The 26,332-nt window shown below is 45.3% G+C and overlaps 1 protein-coding gene across 1 annotated transcript in view; it reads left to right on the top strand.

The window, feature by feature from the left end:
• Positions 1–280: 280 nt before the first annotated feature.
• The window catches only part of LOC139540947 (neurocan core protein-like), a 207,004-nt gene continuing 180,952 nt past the window's right edge, over positions 281–26,332 (top strand). Inside the window, exon 1 of the mRNA XM_071345030.1 lies at positions 281–617. The gene's annotated coding sequence lies outside the window, so the exon portion shown is untranslated. The remainder of the gene's footprint in view (positions 618–26,332) is intronic.

Genomic DNA, 26,332 nt, shown 5'->3' with positions numbered 1-26,332 from the left:
CTCTAACTTTCTTACTCTGCGAGGTCATTGTGAATTTACAATACAAGGTAACATTATCCCCAAGGCTATAAATCGTGGCGCTCAAAACAGACAAACGGGATTATACAGTAACAGTGCAGATGTGCCAAATTATGTCTCTACCCCATAGGACGCCCCTCTCCCCACACTCCCCACACACCCTCAACGCCCACGGGGCCACCACATCCATCATACCCCCCCCCCCCCCCCCCCCACCTCCCCTTCGCTGATTTGAATAGCGGGACTCTGCAGAGAGTATCTGCGCTCTTTTGTTCAGTAGCACTTGGCTGCCGGGGAGGTGAGAATCGTTGTAGCTCTTCTCATCACGTTTCGTCTGTCTCACTTCTCTTTGCGCAATAGGACGGACACCAGATACTCCGTTTTTGTGTTTTGGACCTCTCCAAAACGCGATTCGTTATTTTTTCCAACTCTTTATACGGTTTTGGTGCGCTCGATGGCTCGCACTGCTGACTGTGGCTCGTGACTAACAGAACAACTGCACGGAATCAGACCAACGTTACTCTGAGGCGGCATCGCTCTACATTCCTGAGGACTTGACAGAGACACCAGAGCGGCTCACGGTCATCTCCTCCTAAAAGGTTAGAACAATGTGTATTAGCCTATTCCAGTATATTACATTACGATTTGTCTTTTTGGCGTCGCTTAATATGAAGCTTGAGAAATCGGTATCTTGGGTATTCGTTATTAATAAGGAGTAGGCTATATTCTGTCTTCACGAAGACAAAGCAAGGTATTTGTAAATAAACTACCACTTAAATAAATACAAATAGTCTATGCATGCGTTGAAGAGACTTCAGTATTTCGTTTTCCATGTGAGCATTGACATACTGTATCACTGTATAGTTTATTAGTTTATTACACTCTTGTTTCCAAACCTTTTATTTGATGCCTTTATTCTGGTCGAGTCTTGAATAACACATTTTGTATGAATTTCAGTTGTAATTTTATTCTGAAAAGTTTTTGCTCTGTTTTTACGTGCTTTAACCCTTTTTTAACCTTGCTATAACATATGTAGAATCCTTGCTGATACTACAATTAGCTACTCTTAGCTAAGAGGAAAAGTGCGTGCTTGACATCCGAATGACATCTGAAGAATGATACTTGTTTGTCCTCTTATGACCTGATCTAACTGTTATCATGTGTGATTCAATAATGTTTCACTGCTTTACGTGATGTTGTGGTCTGCAAAGTAACAACCATCAACCCGGCAGGGGTGCGACAGAAAATGTGTTCATGTGTTTAATGTGGGGGAATGTTTTAATAGCCTATCGGCTCTGTTTTAAAGCCACTTAATTTTTGACGAAACAATTAGAAGGATATCGGCCTTGGCGAAACCAACATCATGAGCATCTTAGTGTACCGGCGGTGTACCGCCGGTGTACCGGCGCCGGAAGTGAGAGATGGCCGCCTCGCTTCGCGTTCCTTGGAAAATATGCAGTATTTTGTTCTTTTATGTGTTATTTCTTACATCGGTACCCCAGGTAATCTTAGGTTTCATTACATACAGTCGGGAGGAACTACTGAATATACGATTAACGTCAACTCATCATCGTTCCTACCAGGAATATGACTTTCCCGAAACGGATCCAGTGTTTTGCCTTCCACCCAATACAATGGATCTGATCCCAGCCGGCGACCCTGTGCGACGCCGAAAAAGGGGCAAACGAGGCGGTCTCGTGGTCAGGCTTCGGAGACGGGCACATCGCGCTCCACTCCCTAGCATACTACTCGCCAATGTCCAGTCTCTTGACAATAAGGTTGATGAAATCCGAGCACGGGTAGCATTCCAGAGAGACATCAGGGATTGCAACGTGCTCTGCTTCACGGAAACATGGCTAACTCAAGGGACGCTAACGGAGTCGGTGCAGCCAGCTGGTTTCTTCATGCATCGCGCCGACAGAAACAAACATCTTTCCGGTAAGAAGAGGGGCGGGGGGGTATGCCTTATGATTAACGAGAAGTGGTGTGATCATCATAACAACACACAGGAACTCAAGTCATTCTGTTCGCCTGATCTAGAACTCCTCACAATCAAATGTCGACCGCATTATCTACCAAGGGAATTCTCTTCAATCATAATCACAGCCGTATATATTCCCCCCCAAGCAGACACATCGATGGCCCTGAACGAACTTTATCTGACTCTTTGTAAACTGGAAACCACACACCCTGAGGCTGCATTCATCGTAGCTGGGGATTTTAACAAGGCTAATCTAAAAACAAAACTCCCTAAATTCTATCAGCATATCGATTGTGCTACCAGGGCTGGAAAAACCCTAGATCATTGTTATACTAATTTCCGCGACGCATATAAGGCCCTCCCCCGCCCCCCTTTCGGAAAAGCTGACCACGACTCCATTTTGTTGATTCCAGCCTACAAACAGAAACTCAAACAACAAGCTCCCGCGCTCAGGTCTGTTCAACGCTGGTCCGACCAATCTGAATCCACGCTTCAAGACTGCTTCGATCACGCGGATTGGAATATGTTCCGCATCGCGTCCAACAACAATATTGACGAATATGCTGATTCGGTGAGCGAGTTCATTAGGAAGTGCATTGACGATGTCGTACCCACAGCAACGATTAAAACATTCCCAAACCAGAAACCGTGGATTGACGGCAGCATTCGCGTGAAACTGAAAGCGCGAACCACTGCTTTTAACCAGGGCAAGGTGACCGGAAGCATGACCGAATACAAACAGTGTAGCTATTCTCTCCGCAAGGCAATCAAACAGGCTAAGTCCCAGTACAGAGACAAAATCGAGTCGCAATTCAACAGCTCAGACACAAGAGGTATGTGGCAGGGTCTACAGTCAATCACGGATTACAAAAAGAAAACCAGCCCCGTCGCGGACCAGGATGTCTTGCTCCCAGACAGGCTAAACAACTTTTTTGCCCGCTTTGAGGACAATACAGTGCCACTGACACGGCCCCCTACCAAAACCTGCGGGCTCTCCTTCACTGCAGCCGAGGTGAGTAAAACATTTAAACGTGTTAACCCTCGCAAGGCTGCAGGCCCAGACGGCATTCCCAGCCGCGTCCTCAGAGCATGCGCAGACCAGCTGGCTGGTGTGTTTACGGACATATTCAATCAATCCTTATCCCAGTCTGCTGTTCCCACATGCTTCAAGAGGGCCACCATTGTTCCTGTTCCCAAGAAAGCTAAGGTAACTGAGCTAAACGACTACCGCCCCGTAGCACTCACTTCCGTCATCATGAAGTGCTTTGAGAGACTAGTCAAGGACCATATCACCTCCACCCTACCGGACACCCTAGACCCACTCCAATTTGCTTACCGACCCAATAGGTCCACAGACGACGCAATCGCAACCACACTGCACACTGCCCTAACCCATCTGGACAAGAGGAATACCCATGTGAGAATGCTGTTCATCGATTACAGCTCAGCATTCAACACCATAGTACCCTCCAAACTCGTCATCAAGCTCGAGACCCTGGGTCTCGACCCCGCCCTGTGCAACTGGGTCCTGGACTTCCTGACGGGCCGCCCCCAGGTGGTGAGGGTAGGTAACAACATCTCCACCCCGCTGATCCTCAACACTGGGGCCCCACAAGGGTGCGTTCTGAGCCCTCTCCTGTACTCCCTGTTCACCCACGACTGCGTGGCCATGCACGCCTCCAACTCAATCATCAAGTTTGCGGATGACACTACAGTGGTAGGCTTGATTACCAACAACGACGAGACGGCCTACAGGGAGGAGGTGAGGGCCCTCGGAGTGTGGTGTCAGGAAAATAACCTCACACTCAACGTCAACAAAACAAAGGAGATGATTGTGGACTTCAGGAAACAGCAGAGGGAGCACCCCCCTATCCACATCGACGGGTCAGTAGTGGAGAAGGTGGAAAGTTTTAAGTTCCTCGGTGTACACATCACGGACAAACTGAATTGGTCCACCCACACAGACAGCGTTGTGAAGAAGGCGCAGCAGCGCCTCTTCAACCTCAGGAGGCTGAAGAAATTCGGCTTGTCACCAAAAGCACTCACAAACTTCTACAGATGCACAATCGAGAGCATCCTGTCGGGCTGTATCACCGCCTGGTACGGCAACTGCTCCGCCCACAACCGTAAGGCTCTCCAGAGGGTAGTGAGGTCTGCAGAACGCATCACCGGGGGCAAACTACCTGCCCTCCAGGACACCTACACCACCCGATGTCACAGGAAGGCCATAAAGATCATCAAGGACAACAACCACCCAAGCCACTGCCTGTTCACCCCGCTATCATCCAGAAGGCGAGGTCAGTACAGGTGCATCAAAGCAGGGACCGAGAGACTGAAAAACAGCTTCTATCTCAAGGCCATCAGACTGTTAAACAGCCACCACTAACATTTAGCGGCCGCTGCCAACATACTGACTCAACTCCAGCCACTTTAAAAATGGGAATTGATGGAAATTATGTAAAAATGTACCACTAGCCACTTTAAACAATGCCACTTAATATAATGTTTACATACCCTACATTACCCATCTCATATGTATATACTGTACTCTATATTATCTACTGCATCTTGCCATCTTTATGTAATACATGTACCACTAGCCACTTTAAACTATGCCACTTTATGTTTACATACCCTACAGTACTCATCTCATATGTATATACCGTACTCTATACCATCTACTGCATCTGCCATGCCGTTCTGTACCACCACTCATTCATATATCTTTATGTACATATTCTTTATCCCTTTACACTTGTGTGTGTGTGTAAGGTAGTAGTTGTGGAATTGTTAGGTTAGATTACTTGTTGGTTATTACTGCATTGTCGGAACTAGAAGCACAAGCATTTCGCTACACTCGCATTAACATCTGCTAACCATGTGTATGTGACTAATAAAATTTGATTTGATTTGATTTGATTTGATTTGATCTGATCTGAGCGGCCTTGCTCCGTTTCTCAGGAAGAGTAGAGATTATAGTCTTCTGACGGAGGGAGGATGTATTGCATATGCTGTGAATTCAACAAGCAGCGAGCCCCTTCAATAAATCCTAAAGCAACGACAGCTACCTAACCGAGAGAGGGAACTCGAGACGTTATCTTTGATGGCACTCTGTCAAACATGGCATGTGTTTTTATACTTTTTTATACATGGCATGTGTTTTTATCTGCTGTCTGAAAAACGAACAACTCCCGCTCACGCTAATGAAAGTGCACGGTCAAATGCTGGTGGAGTATATTGCGTCAGTCTGCAATATATATGCCTTTGGATCGGACAATGATAGATGATGCTGCTGAACAGCGTACTGTACATGTGTATGTGTATTTTCATGTTCAGATGAGCCCCAGTGAAATATAGCACGGATTCCAACCAGCACTTCGTGAAATGATAATCTTTCTCTTTTATCTCCGCTCCACTTCTTTCTGTGCATGCATGTGTGTGAGTTTGCCGATTCCACCTGGGTAGAAACTGTTTTGCCCATCCATCCATGTGTGTGTGTGTGTGTGTGGCATTGCCAATACTCTGAGACAGGCGGGCTGATGGATGGGGAAACTATAAAGGTAGGCTTGGCTCACACGGCTGATGCATAGTGACATGGGGGAGATTTTAAAAAAAACGCCTCAACAGCTGCATGCTCATTATTTGAGCTTTTTTTCCCTTCACATGGTTGAGCAGTCATGTGTGTGTATGTGTGCATCTGGAAAAGTTGTCCCTCCTGTCACTGACCCGTGTTGGGGACCGTCAGGGTTCCCTAGCTGGCACCTGTGGAAACGGAACGCTCCCTAAACAAAGGTGATGAGTGCTAATCTTGTTAGTGGGAGAGCCCCCCCCCTCTCCTTCTCTATTAGCCTCTCTTTCCCTCTCCCTCTACCTTTCTCTCAGTCTTTCTCTCCAATGCTCTCTCTGTCTCTGTCTTTGTCTCTCCCCCTCTCTGTCCCCCTCCCCTCTCCCCCTCTCTCCCTTCTCTCTCTCTCAGTCTTTCTCTCTTTCTTCAGGTTCAAAGATGAGCTGGCTGACACCACTAAACTAATCTCAATAGAGGTCTTCTGTGGCACTGCCAATTTGGTTGCTGTTCTATTTTTCTTCTTTACACGAGGCACAATAGAGGCACAATATCCCATCAGATAGTTAGTTGCACACTGCTCCTCAATGGCTGTTTTCCAATGATACTGACAAGGGCCAAAAACAGCTCGGAAATGTTGTCATCACAAGTGGCTGAGAAACCGATTGGGGAGAATTCAGAGTATTTTCTGCTTTTGCATGGGTTGACTCGCAATGTCTTTCAATAATGTGCCTCTCTGCTCGGCTGCACACAGCTTAGCACCGACACTTGTAGGGAGCGACTTGAACGGCGATAATTCAATTTTGCACTTGAGTAGCATCCAAGCCAATGAAAGAAAGCATGGATTTTCGGAGGTTTCACTCATGTAGTAAATTAATATTCACTTAATTAAGCAGCCACTGTCTGTTGAATGAACAAAATCACTCCTGAAGTTTTTCAACAGAACTTGAGAAACTGCAGGGTATCCAGATGTCTGCAGATGGTTCAGATGGCCAATAGTGAAAGACAGTATTCCTGCTGAAAGCAATACCCCTTTCATACATGCAGTGCAAAATGGGGGGGATTATGTGCCTTCAGACACAGAGAGAGTCTAATTTAAAGACTTAGACAGCCCTGATCAAATTAAACAGTGCAAACGCTCACAGCATTCTGTGTGAGTGCGTGCATATGTGTGAGTTATTGTGTATCTGTGTGAGAGAGTGAGTGTGTCTGTGAGTGTGTTGTGTGCATATGTGCATGTGTGTTAGTGCGCGTGTGCATGCACGTGTGATTGTAAGTGTGTGTCTGCATGCTCATGCATGTGTGTGCATGTGTGTGCTTGTGTATGAATCCCACTGACTGAGGTCTGCTGTGGCTTTTTGCCAGTCTCTCCCTCTTATTGCCAGAATCCCAGGGACATTTTATCACCTTAATGAACCTGGTGTTTCTGCTTTGATTGACAGCTCAGGAGAATCTCAGGCTGTTCTGAAGCCTCTGGCCTGGCAGAGCAATACAGAGCAATACTGAGCTGTAGCAGGATGTAGGCTCTCATCTGGCATTAGCAATGCTTTGGCGTAAGCCACATTGGCTAACCACAGTGCCGGGCTGCAGTCACAGATGTGCCATTGGCTAACCGCATGCAGACAAAGGCGAGCAGCAGCTCTCAGCAGAAACAGCTTTTGAATATTCATCGGAGGAACAGACCACGAATGCATAATTCAATATGGGCATTTTGCCTATTAAACACCATAAATAATCAATGACATCTGGTAACAGTTTTTGTCTAATTTTTAATGGAGGGCACAAAGGGGCTACTTGGGGGTTGAATATCCTTTCACCCCTTCTTCTTTGTTGATCATTTTGTTTGGATGCATCCTTTGTTAGTAATATGGCTCAGGTGCCGAATGAAATGGTCTCTGTTGTCCAGGTTGGAATTGAATAGTGATTCAGACTCTGAAACCAATAAGGGAAGAATACTTGCTGTTTATTTCACCAATTTGCCAGTGGGTTCTTATCTGGAACATTTAATCCTCACACAGAGAGACCAACCTCCCCAGGGGCTCTGTAGTGTAGGAGGCTGCAGTTTTTTCGGTACTGGATAGCTCCAGGACCAATGCTGTCATTGTCACCGATGCTTCCTCAAGCACAGCAGAATCTGTTACTGCTAAATTAGACAAGAGTAGCTACAAAGCAATAGAGAGAGAGAGATGCTATAAGGTTGGAACACAGAATGAAACCACTCCAGACTCTCTCTTCCTCTCCACCCCCCTCTCATCTGCTTCTTCGTTACTGAAGGACATGACGTGTTTGTGGCACCGCGACAGATTGCTGGGCTCCCATCCCTGGTATGTCCTGCCATCTGACAGACCTGGATAAGCCTTTAAACAGAGAACACTTGTCAAGGTTACAGATGAGTGAGGCATTCTTTAATTTCTTCAGAACAACTAGTTGCCAGAGGAGCTGTATGTTTTGTGAGTGGGTTGAGTCGGGTTATGTTTTGATGTATGGGGAAAAACCTGGAGGTCTGAAACATATTTTTGAAGACTTAGAGAAGAAAAATAGAGACATAAAACAGAGAGACACAGAAGGAGAAACATAAGCTCTTCAAGCCCCCATTACAGAAAATGATTCCTGAGGCTCTCTGCCTGCCACCGTCCCCCTGACTGCAGGTATTTATGAAGCCCAGAGTCTGTCGGATAGCTATAAGAAGCCCAACTCTTATCATATATCTGCCTTGTCTGAGTCTGGGGGGAGACCAAGATGAATCGCGTCGGATTTCTGGAAGAATGGAAAGTAATGTAATTAATTTCATTCAAATCCCTCTCGGACCCCGGTTGTGGCGCCTCTGAATTTTTATTTGCAGCTTTGTGAATGCAATATGCCTGTTCACTATCGGCTTGTGCTGCTATTGATATTAGTTATTAGTTTGCAGGCGACAATGAGATTTCTCCCCCTTGTGTAATTCAGAGATGCTCATTAACATGTTAAAAAGATACTGAAAGCTTTATGCGGCTTGCCTTAGTGAATAATTTCTCTTAAATGTGGTGGCTTCAAAAAAGCAGTACGGGTGTTTTGTTCTGCATAGAACATTTAATTCAGTTTTCTTATTTCCCAGACAAAAATACAAATATTTCTCTGTGTGCCTTCCTGAAGGCAAAAGCTCAGAACCTCAGGTACAGTATCTAGATTTTTGGTTCTAATACAATATGCGCCATTATTATTTTCTAATTTCCAAGATACACACTGAGATCAGGCTGATTCTCTATATTGTGCTACTTGGTTATAGTGCCCTGTGGCAGTTTTCTGACCTGTATTCAAGTGGATTTAGTGTTTTTCAGTAATTGGTGGATTTGCAGCAAAGGTCAAAACCGAAAGGATTTTCCAATCGTTTCATTCTGAACAGAACTATAATTTTTTTGTTCAGTTCCATTGTTCTGACCAGAAAAATCTAGTTCTGAACCGGTTCGAATCCCAAAAACTTAACGGTTTATATCGTCCCTTTGTGTTCCTTTTTTAACCTCTGAAATATTTTTTTTGTACATTTAGGTCGACATTAAATTACTACACCAATCAATGCGGATAGAGCAGCTTGCTATGGAGCGGGCAAGCTATTTACATGCATTGGACAGAAGAGTGTAGGGCGTGAGATGCGACTGAAATTTTGCAGGTGGGGAGAGAGCGAGAGAGGGTGGAGGAGGAGGCTTGGCTTGAAGCACTGAGCATCTTGTTGTGACATGCATTATCATAATTTTAGGGGAGGCAGGTTTAGTAGCCTAGTGGTTAGAGCGTTGGGCCAGTAACCGAAAGGTTGCTAGATCATAATCCCAGAGTTGAAGGTAAAAATCTGTCGTTCTGCCCCTAAACAAGGCAGTTAACCCACTGTTCCTAGGCTGTCATTGTAAATAAGAATTTGTTCTTAACTGAATTGCGTAGTTAAATAAAAAAGTTATCTGAATTAGGCTGACAGAATTATACCTACGGAGGAGCGGCTTCTATGAAGGAACTTTGAATGTCTTTTAACTTCAGAAAGTTGGCTTAACTTTGGACCAGCTAGATAGCTAACAAGCTTGTGTGTGCAGAGTTAAAATAAAAATGTCTTACCTTTCTGTAGTTAATAAATCCTATGTGAAACGTCATAACTATAGTATCTTTATATAGCATTGAAAAGGTTAATCCCTTTTTCTCGAATTAAAATCTTTATCGCTCATTTCTGAATCATGCTGATAATGTCAGTAGGCTACTAGACTATGTTTTCGGAGGGGGAGGGTTCTACACACGGACACACACTGGCAAAGATTTCAGCTGGCAGGCAGGCAGACAATGGAATACGTTTTTGAGTGACAGAGTGAGGGCTTTGCATAGACGCTTTGTTTTGCGTTTTTCGTGGGACTGGAAAAAATTCCCGGAACGTAAAATAACTTTATTAACCGGTTCCCATGCTTTTAAACAGTATTGATCACTTTTGTTTGTGGTTCTGATTCTGTTCCTGGAAAAATGTCATTCTTTCCCGGTTTTCTGTTCTGTTCCCTGAACCGATTCCAACCCCTGATTTGCAGGCTCTGTAGGGGAAGTTACCTGTCTGATATCAACAAAGCATCTCCTGTAGTGAGGGGACACTGGAATCTGCTGAGCTGAACAGAATGAGCTACAGCAGTTTAGGCAGGCCAAGGTTAAAGCCCACTCTGTTACAGCTCCACACACACACACACACACACACACACACACACACACACACACACACACACACACACACACACACACACACACACACACACACACACACACACACACACACACACACACACACACACACACACACACACACACACACACAGTTCCAGGTGGTTAATGGCTGTCCTCTGGTGTGGCCAGGAGGGGCCTCCAGTCCTACTATGGTACTTCATCCACTCTATAACCTAGAGGGGGAAACTCAAACGAAAACTCCAGCCATTTGATTCAATGCTGAAGTCTCTCAATTCGATGATTTTATAGCAAGTCAAATGTCCCACCAATACACTTTTCAGTCGCTCTGCGGTCATTAATGAGAATGTCAATGCCCCACTGGAGTGGTTTTGCATGGAGGGAGTGAGACCCATTATTCTCCTTTAGATTTGTGAGATTCTCTGTTCAATTTACTTATTGATGAAAGTGAGTGCAGAAAAAAGATGGAGAGGAATAAAGAAAGAGAAAGAGAGAGAGAGAGATTTCTCCAGTCAGGGTTGTGTTTGAGAGCGAAGCTTGTTTCCTAAATGGAGGGTAAGACTTAATGTACCGGTAGGTACAGTACATACATTTTCCAATAGTTGTCATGTTAGTGATGGGAAAATTGCACTTTGAAAATGTAATTTCCTTTCACATTGCAACTGCTGTGTCTTGGCAACAAAGTACAAACAGGCACATATCAAAAGCTATTTGTTTGCTGCGTTGCCATTTCAAGAAAGAAACATCAGCAAGTCAGTAACCCAGAAGAACATTGATGTTGACTTTTTATAGACTAAAGAGACGAAATGTGTTTCACGCACGCACGCACGCACGCACGCACGCACACACACACACACACACACACACACACACACACACACACACACACACACACACACACACACTGGTCCTGATAATGTAGGAAAACACACACACACTGAGAAAAACTTACAAGAAAAACACTGTTTCTTTGTGTTGTCTCAGTGATGCATTTGCAACATTTTAGGCTCCGGGTTGTTAAACAATTAGCATTTAGCCGTGTTACACAGAATCTCTGCAGGCAACTTCTCCTAAGTGATTTGAATTGCTTTTCCATTTTGTTTGCCACATATACACTTAACTGGTGGGCTTGTAACCAATTCCCTTCTGTAATTAACTGTCATCCTACAGAATAAATAGAGGAGGAGCAATGCAGAAAGTAAGAGAGAGAGGCACTAAATACTTCAGTCCCGAGACGCGGCATGTTTCTGTTTGCAGTGATTTGCAAGGATAATGTTATTCTTGCAAGTGTAATCTGTTATCTAGCAGAGACTTGATAACAAAGTTTGTGTGTGCGTGTGTGTCCGTATGTGTTCGGGTGTCTGTGTGAGTGTGTGTCCGTATGTGTTCGGGTGTCTGTGTGAGTGTGTGTCCGTATGTGTTCGGGTGTCTGTGTGAGTGTGTGTCTGTATGTGTTCGGGTGTCTGTGTGAGTGTGTGTCCGTATGTGTTCGGGTGTCTGTGTAAGCGTGTGCATACTTGTGTCTGTATTTCACAAACGTGTGTATGTCAGCATCAGAATAAATATTGCCCCATGCCAACCCCTCCATGCCCCCACTCTCCCCACCCCCAGGCATTCCTCCCAGAGGGGTATCCCTGCGCCCCCCTACTCTCTCGTGTGTGTGTCCCAGTGAGCACGTCTCTCCCCTGGCAGGCCGTCTGTCTGGCATCATGGCCTTTGTCTCCTCAGCTGTAATTAACAGGCTTTAATGCCTTTCTGTATGTCTGCTGGAATCACCTCTGGTCAGCAGGGGCTGTCCAGGGGCCTTCTGATTAATCTGGCAGCTGCTCACATGCACGCACACACACTGTCGCGAAGCGTGGGGGCTGCCCCGATGGCACGCTCTCTGTTCAAATAGATTTGAGAGCTTTCCCAGTGATGGATGCCTCTTTTCTCTACACCACTATTAGCAGGGCTGTTAGTGCCTGGCTGTTGTCACAAGAACCACTAGAGCTACAGAACCAGACCAGTAGGAGCATTAAGGCAGCTCAAATTGATCCGACCAGCTAGAGAACTGTCCAATCCTCTAATGAAAATATCAGACGAGAGAGACAGGGTCTGGTATTGAATCCTCGGTCTGCTGCATCAAGTGTTGAAGGCTTAATGGCGTCAAAATGGCTCCTTGTTTATTTCTTTTGTCCCTTTTCCTTTAATGTGTCCAAGCCCCATCACCACTACCACTCTCCCTCCTCCAGCCTTTCCTCCCTCCTCTATCCACAGGCTTAACCGCTGTTCCGTGAGCAGCAGGCGACTGGCGGAGCCCTAATTGGGCGTCAGCTTGCGTGACCTTCATTGTTTTGACAGAGGCTGATCAGACGCAGGCAGCGCTCCTCTCCCCAACACGCCTCTCCAGCGAGGACCAGTGGACAGCATGGAGGAGACCCATTAGCTGGCTGGCTTCTCTGGGCTTCTGAAGGGGTCAGGGTTTGGGCTATCACTGTGAGTCCACCGTTGTGGAATGGTGTTTTGCACTCGCCTCCATGGTCTTGAATGAAAAAGTGCTGGATTGGAGAAGACGAGCAGATCACTTGAGCATGTCTGGTGTAAACACAGAGAAAGATTGTTAAGATACTGTATGATTTGCCGTTGCTCAATTACTATTCAGCCCCTTGCATGCAGCCTTTTCTCAGAGAGAATGAAGAAATACACCTGAACTGTGGTCATAAAGGGTCCCCTGACAACATTGCTTCTGACCACAGTGGTTGGGGACGTGAAAGACGTGTCGTTATGGAGCTGAGTGTGCAGGTCCCTCTGCTGCTCTGCAGTGGCTTTAAGACACTAGAGTGGGCAGTTGCAGGATGCAGACTGTGCTTGTTTTCTCCAGACTCCAGCACTAGTCTCAGTACCTCATCATGGCGCTCTCATCAGTCCAATACAAATGATGAAACATGAGCTTCCTACCGTCACTGTGTCTCAAAGACCCCTTAATTAGCATCTTCACAGCAACAAAAACATCAACCCAACCCCCCTCCTCTCCTCCCTCTCTCCCTTCAGTTTTAATACCAGACATCTAGGTCAAAACAGCATTCAAAGTGCCGTTTAGTGTCGGTGCTCGATCCGTCGCAATCACAGGGTTTGATTACGCTATCCCGTATTCCTAATCAGGAAAGCAGGATCATTGTAGAATTGATGCTCGTCACATTGCCCGGCTGCAATCAAAGCATTGTCATGTGTTATATATCACACAGTCTGTAATTCGCCGCTCTCGCTTTATGATCGACCAGCGCCGCGATGGCAGAAGCTGTCTTAATTAATGATGCTGTATAAATCTAGCCTGTTCCCAGAACTGTTTGTGCTGTTTTGCCAACTCCGAGGGGTTGGCAAGACAGCACAAACAGATCTGAGACCAGGCTAGCTCGTATCCAGTAGGAAGTGTAAATGTAGCTGGCCTGGTCACTCTGTCATATGGATGCATTGGACTGACAGCTCCAGTTCCTATGGGATCTGGTCTTTACATTGGCGGGTAGATAAATGATGTGTTTGCTTTCCTGTGGCAGCGCAGTAATACTGAGAGGGCAATAGGCCCGGGCTCTGGGACCGCTTGGCTGTCTCTTATTCACCGCTCTGCTCGTCTGCTCCAACATGGGGTTGGGATGGGGCGAAGGACAGAGAACGGCTGAACTCTTGTGCCTCAACAAACTCCTTTGCACCAAGCACACATGATGAAAACTACTTGTCAATGTTTTTCCGTCCGAGACCTAACAGCGTTAAACGATTGTGCAGATTAGTGTGGCAGCATGTATTCCAGATGTTTCTGTCCATTCTGCCCAATGGATTCCTGCCCAATGGATTCCTGCCCAATGGATTCCTGCCCAAGGAGGAGATGGATGGTGGGATGATCCGCTTCGTCACGTTTTTGAGACTTCAAAACTTCTGAAGGGTTGGCGTTTATTCAGAGACAGTTTCTTCTTCAGAAGAAGATTGGCATTCATCTGTCCTTCTCCTTGCAACACCAATCCTCCATTCATCCATCCCTCAATATTTCCATCCCTTCATCCTCCCATCCATTTCAATCAAGCCTGCTTCCTGTTTGCTAACTTCACAAGCGTCACACCAACTCTACCACTCTGCCAGAATGCGTTTTTTAATTAAACAGTAAACATTGTTTGATAAGTTAGCTAAATGACTTCTCCAACACATAGATTGGCATAGCAAGGGGGCTGGGGAACAATGACTCCTGTATGTCTCATCCGGTGAACATTACAATCCACATAAGGGCTCCATCCTTTGATTAGTCCATAATGATACTGTATGTACATCGGAAATGGCACCCTATAGTGCATTATGTGCCCTGGTCAAAGTAGTGCATTAGCCTATATAGGGTACTGTGGATGATGGGATCTGGTCAAAAGTAGTGCTCTAGAGAATAAGGTGTCATCCGGAGTGTACTCTGTATAAGTGATAAGGTGAGGCCGTATGGGGAGGCAAGCTCCGTTATCCTCATTAATTATACAAAGCGTGTCCAACAGCCCCATTTATAAATAAATAACAGGTCTGTTATGAGCTCATAAAGCTAACATGAGACCCCTACTGTGTTTAGTTCTGTTGTTTTCCCTTTAGGTCACTCCCTTTAAAGGACATTTTAAATGGCTTTATTCTCCCTTTTGTTTATTCCATCCATTGTATTGACTGAGAATGCTAATTGGGCGGAACTTCAGAAGCTTTTGGACCCTAGCTTGTTGTAATAGTGTTTGGGAACTGTGTGTTGGAGCAGATATAAAAAAAATAACATATTTTATCAATATAGTTTTGTATTGAATTCTTGTCTTTCGAAATTAATTGTTTCTGAATCATTTTTTGGACTCTCTTGGTGAGAGCTCCATGTTGAGGCAACATAGCATCTTTAGCATCTTTCAATTTAGCCGCTCTCCTGGCAACATTACCTGCTCCGTGGGCTAGCAAACCTCTCCTTTCTCTTCCAGTTTGCTGCCCGTTCTCTCTTCCAATCCCTCCCTCCTCTCTTCCTCCCGCCAGACAGCCGCCTACACTGCAGTTGGTGGGACAGCAGTGGCAGGGGATGGGGAAAGGAAACATTATTAGGAATTAATTGGGCATGTGTGAGGCATCCATTAAAAGCAGGCTGGGCACACGCCGTGCAGGAACAGTTGGCTCCGGTGACAGGACTGCATCCATCAGAGCTGTACTAGCAGGAAACTAGCAGGATGCTTCCATGGTTCCAGCTCCAGCTCCAGCACCACACTCCCTCCCTCCGCACCCCACTACAGAGACTCACCGAGGGGCTGAAGTTGAGTCAGGCTGCCTGAGGCTTTGATGGTCTGTTGGGACATTAGTAAAGTTTTTTCTTCATCTGAGCTCACTGATACACCGAAAAAACTGCAGGCAGCAGGTGTGTGGAGAGATGGAGAGGAAACTTGACGAAACGAGATCGAGGAGTGTTAGCCCAGGTATAAGTGGGAGTTTGAGAGTTTTAACTCTTCTTTATGGCATGGCTTCCTTGTTTAGTCACTGTCTCTCGCTGCTGGAGGAGAAAGCCAACACTCTTTTCTCAGTCAATCCATCTGTTTATCAATACGTCTTTATAAGCACTGTATCAAGAGGGGTATTCGATGAATTTCTGTATATATCGACTGGTTCCCCTTTAGTAATGCGAGGCCCCATGTGGAAGGGGCTGAGGTTAACACCACAAATCAAGCTAATTAATTGCACCAATTTAGTCATTAAGACTAAGTTGGAACGGAAAGCTGACACCTGTGAGGCTGCAGAGAAATCCAGGGAATTCACGGTTACATTCACTAGGCACCAAATGGAAGAAAATGGACTGAAACAGGAAGGGATTACCTGATCTTGTCCAATAAGAAAGCTTGCTTTTGTTTTCCGTTGCAAAACGTTATTCTACTGTGTCCACTAATGAATACGACCCAGGGGAGTAAAGTTGCATTCAATGTCATTGGTATCATCACAGATGTTACACATGTGAGACGTCATGCATAGAATTTCCCTATTGGAGAGGCTGATCTGCAGAAACAAAAGTGTGTTAGGTGATGTTGTGTGCTGATGCTGTCTCTTTGAGCTCTCTCTCCAGTGATAACACCTTCTGCTCCAGATTAGAGAAGATGTGCCAGGATGGAATACGATGGATGGGATGGTGTGTGCACTGTAGTATGTGGATGATTGGGGCTGAGGAGATGGGTGTGATGTAGGGAGTGAGGGGGGTGAGATTGGGGGAGGGTGGCACCGTGGCCTCTGCCAGTGCTGTCTCTGGAGGTGTGTGGGGGTATAGGGAGGACATGACGGGGGAATGAAAGAAACAGAGAGAGAGAGAGGGGTAGCACAGAGGGATAGAGGGTTGAGAGGGGAAAGAGGTTAGTTTGTTGACAGGCTCCGAGTGAGAGACAGAGACAGAGACAGAGACAGAGACAGAGACAGAGACAGAGACAGAGACAGAGACAGTAAGAGACCTTCACAGCAGAGAGACAGAGAGAGAGAGACCTTCACAGCAGAGCCGGCAGCAGGGGGCAGGTAGCCTAGTGGTTAGATCGTTGGACTAGTAACCGTAAGGTTGCAAGATTGAATCCCCGAGCTGACAAGGTGAAAATCTGTCGTTCTGTCCATGAACAAGGCAGTTAACCCACTGTTCTTAGGCCGTCAATGTAAATAAGAATTTGTTCTTAGCTGACTTTCCTAGTTAAATAAAGGTTAAAAATGAAATAAAGAGAGAGCGAGACCGTCACAGCAGACAGAGAGAGTGTTCTGTTTCGGAGCACAATCAGTGATGCCTTAAGAGAGAAATGGGCCGGGCCTAGCCCTTCTGTCTCTAGGTGTTGTTTGCAATCAGTCCTCCTGGTACTGATAGTTCGCAGGAAGCTGCCCTCCCTCCCAATCTGATGAGATCGGGCTGATAAAGATATGAAAGATGGCTCCCTTAACTCTCCCTCTCCTCCACTCTCTCTTCCTCACTGTCCTCGAGCGAGGAGGATAATTATAGGATGGAGGAGGTTATGTTGGCATGTCAACATGCTCTCTATGAGATTTAATGAGCCTCTCCTCTCTCATTTGTCACAGGCCTGTACATCTACTGTACTGGGACGCTTAACGCCTGAAACCATCACCACTGTGTTTCCTGGGCACTTATTTGGAGTGTCACATAAAAAAGGCATTAGCACTCTAGGGCCAGGCCAGATAAACACAAAGAATGAAGGGCCCTCGTCATAATGTGGCCGGCAATCGCTCTTGTTTTTGGGGACATGTTGTACCATTAATATGAATGGGGGTGTCTGCCCGATCCTGCCTCTTTTGTTAGTAATTGCAGCCTATTAATCAATTTATGCCAGCTGAGGACACAGTGGTTAAAAACACTTCCATCCGGCTGGCTGTGGCCTTGATACATGATCAATTATTGGTATTACAGAGCTGCAGTGGTTTCAATAAATCAAATCAAATCAAATCAAGTTTATTTTATATAGCCCTTCGTACATCAGCTAATATCTCGAAGTGCTGTACAGACACCCAGCCTAAAACCCCAAACAGCAAGCAATGTAGGTGTAGAAGCACGGTGGCTAGGAAAAACTCCCTAGAAAGGCCAAAACCTAGGAAGAAACCTAGAGAGGAACCAGGCTATGAGGGGTGGCCAGTCCTCTTCTGGCTGTGCTGGGTGGAGATTATAACAGAACTATGCCAAGATGTTCAAAATGTTCATAAGTGACAAGCATGGTCAAATAATAATCATGAATAATTTTCAGTTGGCTTTTCATAGCCGATCATCAAGAGTTGAAAATAGCAGGTCCGGGACAGGTGGCGGTTCCATAACCGCAGGCAGAACAGCTGAAACTGGAATAGCAGCAAGGCCAGGTGGACTGGGGACAGCAAGGAGCCATCACGCCCGGCAGCCCCGACGCACGGTCCCAGGGCTCAGGTCCTCCGAGAGAGAGAAAGAGAGAGAGAAGGAGAGAATTAGAGAGAGCCAAGATTTTCAAAATGTTCATAAATGACAAGCATGGTCAAATAATAATCAGGAATAAATGTCAGTTGGCTTTTCATAGCCGATCATTAAGAGTTGAACAGGTAGGGGTTCCATAACAGCAGGCAGAACAGTTGAAACTGGAACAGCAGCAAGGCCAGGTGGACTGGGGACAGCAAGGAGTCATCATGCCCGGTTTGCCGTGACGTATGGTCCTAGGGCTCAGGTTCTCCGAGAGAGAGAAAGAAAGAGAGAACGAGAGAATTAGAGAGAGCATACTTAAATTCACACAGGACACTGGATAAGATAGGAGAAGTACTCCAGGTATAACCAACTGACCCTAGCCCCCCGACACATAAACTACTGCAGCATAAATACTGGAGGCTGAGACAGGAGGGGTCAGGAGACACTGTGGCCCCATCCGATGATACCCCCGGACAGGGCCAAACAGGAAGGATATAACCCCACCCACTCTGCCAAAGCACAGCCCCCACACCACTAGAGGGATATCTTCAACCACCAACTTACAATCCTGAGACAAGGCCGAGTATAGCCCACAAAGATCTTCACCACAGCACAAACCAAGGGGGGGCGCCAACCCAGACAGGAAGATCACGTCAGTAACTCAACCCACTCAAGTGACGCACCCCTCCTAGGGACGGCATGAAAGAGCACCAGTAAGCCAGTGACTCAGCCCCTGTAATAGGGTTAGGGGCAGAGAATCCCAGTGGAGAGAGGGGAACCGGCCAGGCAGAGACAGCAAGGGCGGTTCGTTGCTCCAGAGCCTTTCCGTTCACCTTCACACTCTTGGGCCAGACTACACTCAATCATATGACCTACTGAAGAGATAAGTCTTCAGTAAAGACTTAAAGGTTGAGACCGAGTCTGCGTCTCTCACATGGGTAGGCAGACTATTCCATAAAAATGGAGATCTATAGGAGAAAGCCCTGCCTCCCGCTGTTTGCTTAGAAATTCTAGGGACAATTAGGAGGCCTGCGTCTTGTGACCGTAGCGTACGTGTAGGTATGTACGGCAGGACCAACTCGGAAAGATAGGTAGGAGCAAGCCCATGTAACGCTTTATAGGTTAACAGTAAAACCTTGAAATCAGCCCTTGCCTTAACAGGAAGCCAGTGTAGGGAGGCTAGCACTGGAGTAATATGATCAAATTTCTTGGTTCTAGTCAGGATTCTAGCAGCCGTATTTAGCACTAACTGAAGTTTATTTAGTGCTTTATCCGGGTAGCCGGAAAGTAGAGCATTGCAGTAGTCTAACCTAGAAGTGACAAATGCATGGATTAATTTTTCTGCATCATTTTTGGACAGAACATTTCTGATTTTTGCAATGTTACGTAGATGGAAAAAAGCTGTCCTTGAAACAGTCTTGATATGTTCGTCAAAAGAGAGATCAGGGTCAAGAGTAACGCCGAGGTCCTTCACAGTTTTATTTGAGACGACTTTACAACCATCAAGATTAATTGTCAGATTTAACAGAAGATCTCTTTGTTTCTTGGGACCTAGAACAAGCATCTCTGTTTTGTCCGAGTTTAAAAGTAGAAAGTTTGCAGCCATCCACTTCCTTATGTCTGAAACACAGGCTTCTAGCGAGGGCAATTTTGAGGCTTCACCATGTTTCATTGAAATGTACAGCTGTGTGTCATCCGCATAGCAGTGAAAGTTAACATTATGTTTTCGAATAACATCCCCAAGAGGTAAAATATATAGTGAAAACAATAGTGGTCCTAAAACGGAACCTTGAGGAACACCGAAATGTACAGTTGATTTGTCAGAGGACAAACCATTCACAGAGACAAACTGATATCTTTCCGACAGGTAAGATCTAAACCAGGCCAGAACTTGTCCGTGTAGACCAATTTGGGTTTCCAGTCTCTCCAAAAGAATGTGGTGATCGATGGTGTCAAAGGCAGCACTAAGGTCTAGTAGCACGAGGACAGATGCAGAGCCTCGGTCTGACGCCATTAAAAGGTCATTTACCACCTTCACAAGTGCAGTCTCAGTGCTATGATGGGGTCTAAAACCAGACTGAAGCATTTCGTATACATTGTTTGTCTTCAGGAAGGCAGTGAGTTGCTGCGCAACAGCTTTTTCTAACATTTTTGAGAGGAATGGAAGATTCGATATAGGCCGATAGTTTTTTATATTTTCCGGGTCAAGGTTTGGCTTTTTCAAGAGAGGCTTTATTACTGCCACTTTTAGTGAGTTTGGTACACATCCGGTGGATAGAGAGCCGTTTATTATGTTCAACATATGAGGGCCAAGCACAGGAAGCAGCTCTTTCAGTAGTTTAGTAGGAATAGGATCCAGTATGCAGCTAGAAGGTTTAGAGGCCATGATTATTTTCATCATTGTGTCAAGAGATATAGTACTAAAACACTTGAGTGTCTCCCTTGATCCTAGGTCCTTGCAGAGTTGTGCAGACTCAGGACAATTGAGCTTTGGAGGAATACGCAGATTTAAAGAGGAGTCCATAATTTGCTTTCTAATGATCATGATCTTTTCCTCAAAGAAGTTCATGAATTTATTACTGCTGAAGTGAAAGCCATCCTCTCTTGGGGAATGCTGCTTTTTAGTTAGCTTTGCAACAGTATCAAAAAGAAATTTTGGATTGTTCTTATTTTCCTCAATTAAGTTGGAAAAGTAGGATGATCGAGCAGCAGTGAGGGCTCTTCGGTACTGCACGGTACTGTCTTTCCAAGCTAGTCGGAAGACTTCCAGTTTGGTGTGGCGCCATTTCCGTTCCAATTTTCTGGAAGCTTGCTTCAAAGCTCGGGTATTTTCTGTATACCAGGGAGCTAGTTTCTTATGACAAATGTTTTTCGTTTTTAGGGGTGCAACTGCATCTAGGGTATTGCGCAAGGTTAAATTGAGTTCCTCAGTTAGGTGGTTAACTGATTTTTGTCCTCTGACGTCCTTGGGTAGGCAGAAGGAGTCTGGAAGGGCATCAAGGAATTTTTGTGTTGTCTGAGAATTTATAGCACGACTTTTGATGCTCCTTGGTTGGGGTCTGAGCAGATTATTTGTTGCGATTGCAAACGTAATAAAATGGTGGTCCGACAGTCCAGGATTATGAGGAAAAACATTAAGATCTACAACATTTATTCCATGGGACAAAACTAAGTCCAGAGTATGACTGTGGCAGTGAGTAGGTCCAGAGACATGTTGGACAAAACCCACTGAGTCGATGATGGCTCCAAAATACTTTTGGAGTGGGTCTGTGGACTTCTCCATATGAATATTAAAATCACCAAAAATTAGAATATGATCTGCTATGACTACAAGGTCTGATAGGAATTCAGGGAACTCAGAGAGGAACGCTGTATATGGCCCAGGAGGCCTATAAACAGTGGCTATAAAAAGTGATTGAGTAGGCTGCATAGATTTCATGACTAGAAGCTCAAAAGACGAAAACGTCATTTTTTTTTTTGTAAATTGAAATTTGCTATCGTAAATGTTAGCAACACCTCCGCCTTTGCGGGATGCACGGGGGATATGGTCACTAGTGTAACCAGGAGGTGAGGCCTCATTTAACACAGTAAATTCATCAGGCTTAAGCCATGTTTCAGTCAGGCCAATCACATCAAGATTATGATCAGTGATTAGTTCATTGACTATAACTGCCTTTGAAGTGAGGGATCTAACATTAAGTAACCCTATTTTGAGATGTGAGGTATCACGATCTCTTTCAATAATGGCAGGAATGGAGGAGGTCTTTATCCTAATGAGATTGCTAAGGCGAACACCGCCATGTTTAGTTTTGCCCAACCTAGGTCGAGGCACAGACACAGTCTCAATGGGGATGGCTGAGCTGACTACACTGACTGTGCTATTGGCAGACTCCACTAAGCTGGCAGGTTGGCTAACAGCCTGCTGCCTGGCCTGCACCCTATTTCATTGTGGAGCTAGTGGAGTTAGAGCCCTATCTATGTTTGTAGATAAGATGAGAGCACCCCTCCAGCTAGGATGGAGTCCGTCACTCCTCAGCAGGTCAGGCTTGGTCCTGTTTGTGGGTGAGTCCCAGAAAGAGGGCCAATTATCTACAAATTCTATCTTTTGGGAGGGGCAGAAAACAGTTTTCAACCAGCGATTGAGTTGTGAGACTCTGCTGTAGAGCTCGTCACTCCCCCTAACTGGGAGAGGGCCAGAGACAATTACTCGATGCCGACACATCTTTCTAGCTGATTTACAGGCTGAAGCTATGTTGCGCTTGGTGACCTCTGACTGTTTCATCCTAACATCGTTGGTGCCGACGTGGATAACAATATCTCTATACTCTCTACACTCGCCAGTTTTAGCTTTAGCCAGCACAATCTTCAGATTAGCCTTAACGTCGGTAGCCCTGCCCCCTGGTAAACAGTGTATGATCGCTGGGTGATTCGTTTTAAGTCTAATACTGCGGGTAATGGAGTCGCCAATGACTAGGGTTTTCAATTTGTCAGAGCTAATGGTGGGAGCCTTCGGCGTCTCAGACCCCGTAACGGGAGGAGTAGAGACAAGAGAAGACTCGGCCTCAGACTCCGACTCGCTACTCAATGGGGAAAACCGGTTGAAGGTTTCTGTCGGCTGAATGAGCGACACCGGTTGAGCATTCCAACAGCATTTCCCTCCAGAAGCCATGAGAAAATTGTCCGGCTGCGGGGACAGTGCGGGGGGATTTATACTAACGTTACTATCTGTACTTACTGGTGGCACAGACGCTGTTTCACCCTTTCCTACACTGAAATTACCCTTGCCTAACGATTGCGTCTGAAGCTGGGCTTGCAGCACAGCTATCCTCGCCGTTAGGCGATCATTCTCCTGTATATTATGAGTACAGCGAATGCAGTTAGAAGACATCATGTTAAAGTTACTACTTAGCTACGGCTGTTGAAGGTGCTGACGAACCATGTCCAGATAAAGCGTCCGGAGTGAAAAAGTTGAATGAGGGAAAAAAGTTGTGATGGAAAAACTAAAAGTATAAACGTAAAGTTGTCAGCTAGCAAAGCAAAGCTAGCAAAGTAAAGTTGGCAACAAAACGCACAGCAACACGTCTGCAAATAACACTCAAACACTACGGGGATGCCGTGACAATGCAATCGTATGCAAATGAATTAGTATTTCAACTAGGTACAGTAAGTCATTGAGAACGAGAACTTGTTTGGATGACGACATAGCCAAATGGAATACATGAAAATATAGGTGTCACATTAAAAAAGGTAGAACTCTGAACTGCAGGAAAATAATCTGTTGATCACTTGTTTGTTCCATGTTTAGATTCTTACCTTATCAGGTAACATGGAGCTATATGAGTATCAATGTTTTGTGGAGCGTTAATATGTTTGCAGCCCAGAACTAAACTCATTTCTGGGGTCCTCGCTGTTTTGATCTCATAAAATGCCAAAATCATTCAGACAAATACATTTCCAAAGATATCGTTTGGAAGCACTGGCTCATGAATCCAAAATTCACTTACGGAGGGCAGTGGAATTTATCAAGCCCCTCTCGCTCTAGACACATTCTCAGGAATAAAGTAAAGTCTTTGAAATGTTATTACATTTACAGGCAGGTCTTACTGGAAAATGCTGTAATTTAGGTACAATACAGCAACAATGGAGACGAAATCATTCCTTTGCTTTAAATTCCTTGGCTGTTAAATCCAGTTTAATTCTACGCTGTGGTATTTCACTACAGACTAATAGGAACTTTACTGCCGATCCTCATTTTTCATGGTCATCTGTTATACAGTATCATATTAATCATTGTCTTTAGGCTTACAAAGGTGGAAGGAAAGAACTGCAGAGGAAAGGAAGAAGTTAGGGCGTTGACCTATAACAGCAGTTCATCATTTAGATGAAATAAACATTCAACAATATTACATCATTATGATGGCCCTACTCCCTTCTGACATGAAATCCCATGTTATCTGCAGCATACAGTGCATTCGGAAAGTATACAGACCCCTTCCATTTTCCCAAATTTGTTAAAGCCTTATTCAAAAATGTATTTCTACAAAGCATTTTCCTCATCAATCTACACACAATACCTCATAAGAACAAAGCGATAACAGGTTTTTAGACATTTTTGTAAATGTATGTAATATATATATTTTTTTAATACCTTATTTACATAAGCATTCATGTCCTTTGCTGTGAGACTCGAAATTGAGCTCAGGTGCATCCTGTTTCCACCATCCTTGAGATGTTTCTATAACTTGATTGGAGTCCACCTGTGGTAAATTCAATTGATTGAACATGATTTGGAAAGGCATACACCTGTCTATATAAGGTCCCACAGTTGACAGTGCATGTCAGAGCAAAAACCAAGCCATGAGGTTGAAGGAATTGTACGTAGAGCTCGAGGCATAGATCTGGGGAATGGTACCAAAAAATGTCTGCAGCATTGAAGGTCCGCAAGAACACAGTGGCCTCCATCATTCTTAAATGGAAGAAGTTTGGAACAACCAAGATTCTTCCTAGAGCTGGCCTCCCGGCCAAACTGAGCAATCAGGGGAGAGGGGCCTTGGTCAGGGAGGTGACTAAGAACCCGATGGTCACTCTGACAGAGCTCCTGAGTTCCTCTGTGAAGATAGGAGAACCTTCTAGAAGGACAACCATCTCTGCAGCACTCCACCAATCAGGCCTTAATGGTAGAGTGGCCAAATGGAAGCAACTCCTCAGACAGCCCGCTTGAATTTTGCCAAAAGGCACCTAAAGGATTCTCAGACCATGAGAAACAAGATTCTCTGGTCTGATGAAACCAAGATTGAACTCTTTGGCCTGAATGCCTAGCGTCACGTCTAGAGGAAACCTGACACCATCCCTAAGGTGAAGCATGGTGGTGGCAGCATCATGCTGTGGGGATGTTTTTCAGTGGCAGGGACTGGGAGAGGGAAAGATGAGAGAGTTCCTTGATGAAAACCTGCTCCAAAACCTGCTCAGGACATCAGAATGGGGTGAAGGTTCTCCTTCCAACAGGACAATGACCCTAAGCACACAGCAAAGACAACGCAGGAGTGGCTTCGGGACAAGTCTCTGAATGTCCTTGAGTTGCCCAGCCAGAGCCCGGACTTGATCCCGATCTAACGTCTCTGGAGATGATCTGCAGAGAAGAATGGGAAAAACTCCAATACAGGTGTACCAAGCTTGTAGCGTTATAACCAAGACTCCAGGCTGTAATCGCTGCCAAAGATGCTTCAACAAAGTACTGAGTAAAGGGTCTGAATACTTATGTAAATGTGATATTTCACGTTTTTTAAATTCTAAAAATCGTTTTTTGCTTTGTCATTATGGGGTATTGTGTGTAGATTGATGAGGAAAACAAACAATCTACTCAATTTTAGAATAAGGTTGTAACACAACAAAATGTGGAAAAAGTCAAGGGGTCTGAATACTTTCCAAATGCATGTAAGGACGCAGAATATTAATTGCAGGTACACAATTCCATTCCATGTTACCATCAAGTATGCCCACCAAAATCTTCCCATTTGAACACCTGGCTATGGTAGGAACGTCAGTGAAACTTTAAGAGCTGTCAGAGTAGCTTCGGCACAGCAGAGCAATGGTTTCCAGATGAGCATCAGTCAGTCAGCCAGATCCTATGACACTTTGCCTCCATCACGGCTCTGTGTGGTACAGACTGTAGTAGTCAGATCATTTAAGCGTGCCAATTACTGGTAGAAACATGCCTGGGCGCCGCTGATCAAAGTGTTCTACGTCGGAGTCAGGAAGATGTGCTGCCTCTGTTCATTCGTCCAGGTGCAAACAGAGCTGCAGAATCAATGCAGATCCATATCATTTAGGCTAGTTATCCTGTCGAGTGTGTCTGTGTGGTGTGCATGCATCATGTGTGCAGCCTATACAGTATACATTTACCACAGACTGGACTATCATCTCCCACGCACCTCCCTGCATCGCAATAGAATATAGTAACCGTGTAGTGTGTAGTGTACCAGGTTTGTGTTCAGTCTGAACCTATAGAGGATCCACTTTATCCCACCAGCACCTACAGTACCTCTCCCTGAGGCCACAGCAGGGCTGGCTAGATGATCAACATGCCGGAGATTGCATCAGTTTTGTCACTAATTATTTCATGCCATCGTTTGAACTGTCTGTTGAAATGCAATTACCCGGGAGCCTGTGT

Source organism: Salvelinus alpinus, chromosome 16 (assembly GCF_045679555.1).
Source record: "Salvelinus alpinus chromosome 16, SLU_Salpinus.1, whole genome shotgun sequence".
Taxonomy (NCBI): domain Eukaryota; kingdom Metazoa; phylum Chordata; class Actinopteri; order Salmoniformes; family Salmonidae; genus Salvelinus; species Salvelinus alpinus.
Note: the sequence above shows the minus strand (reverse complement) of the source record. Positions and strands in the feature narration are given on the sequence as shown.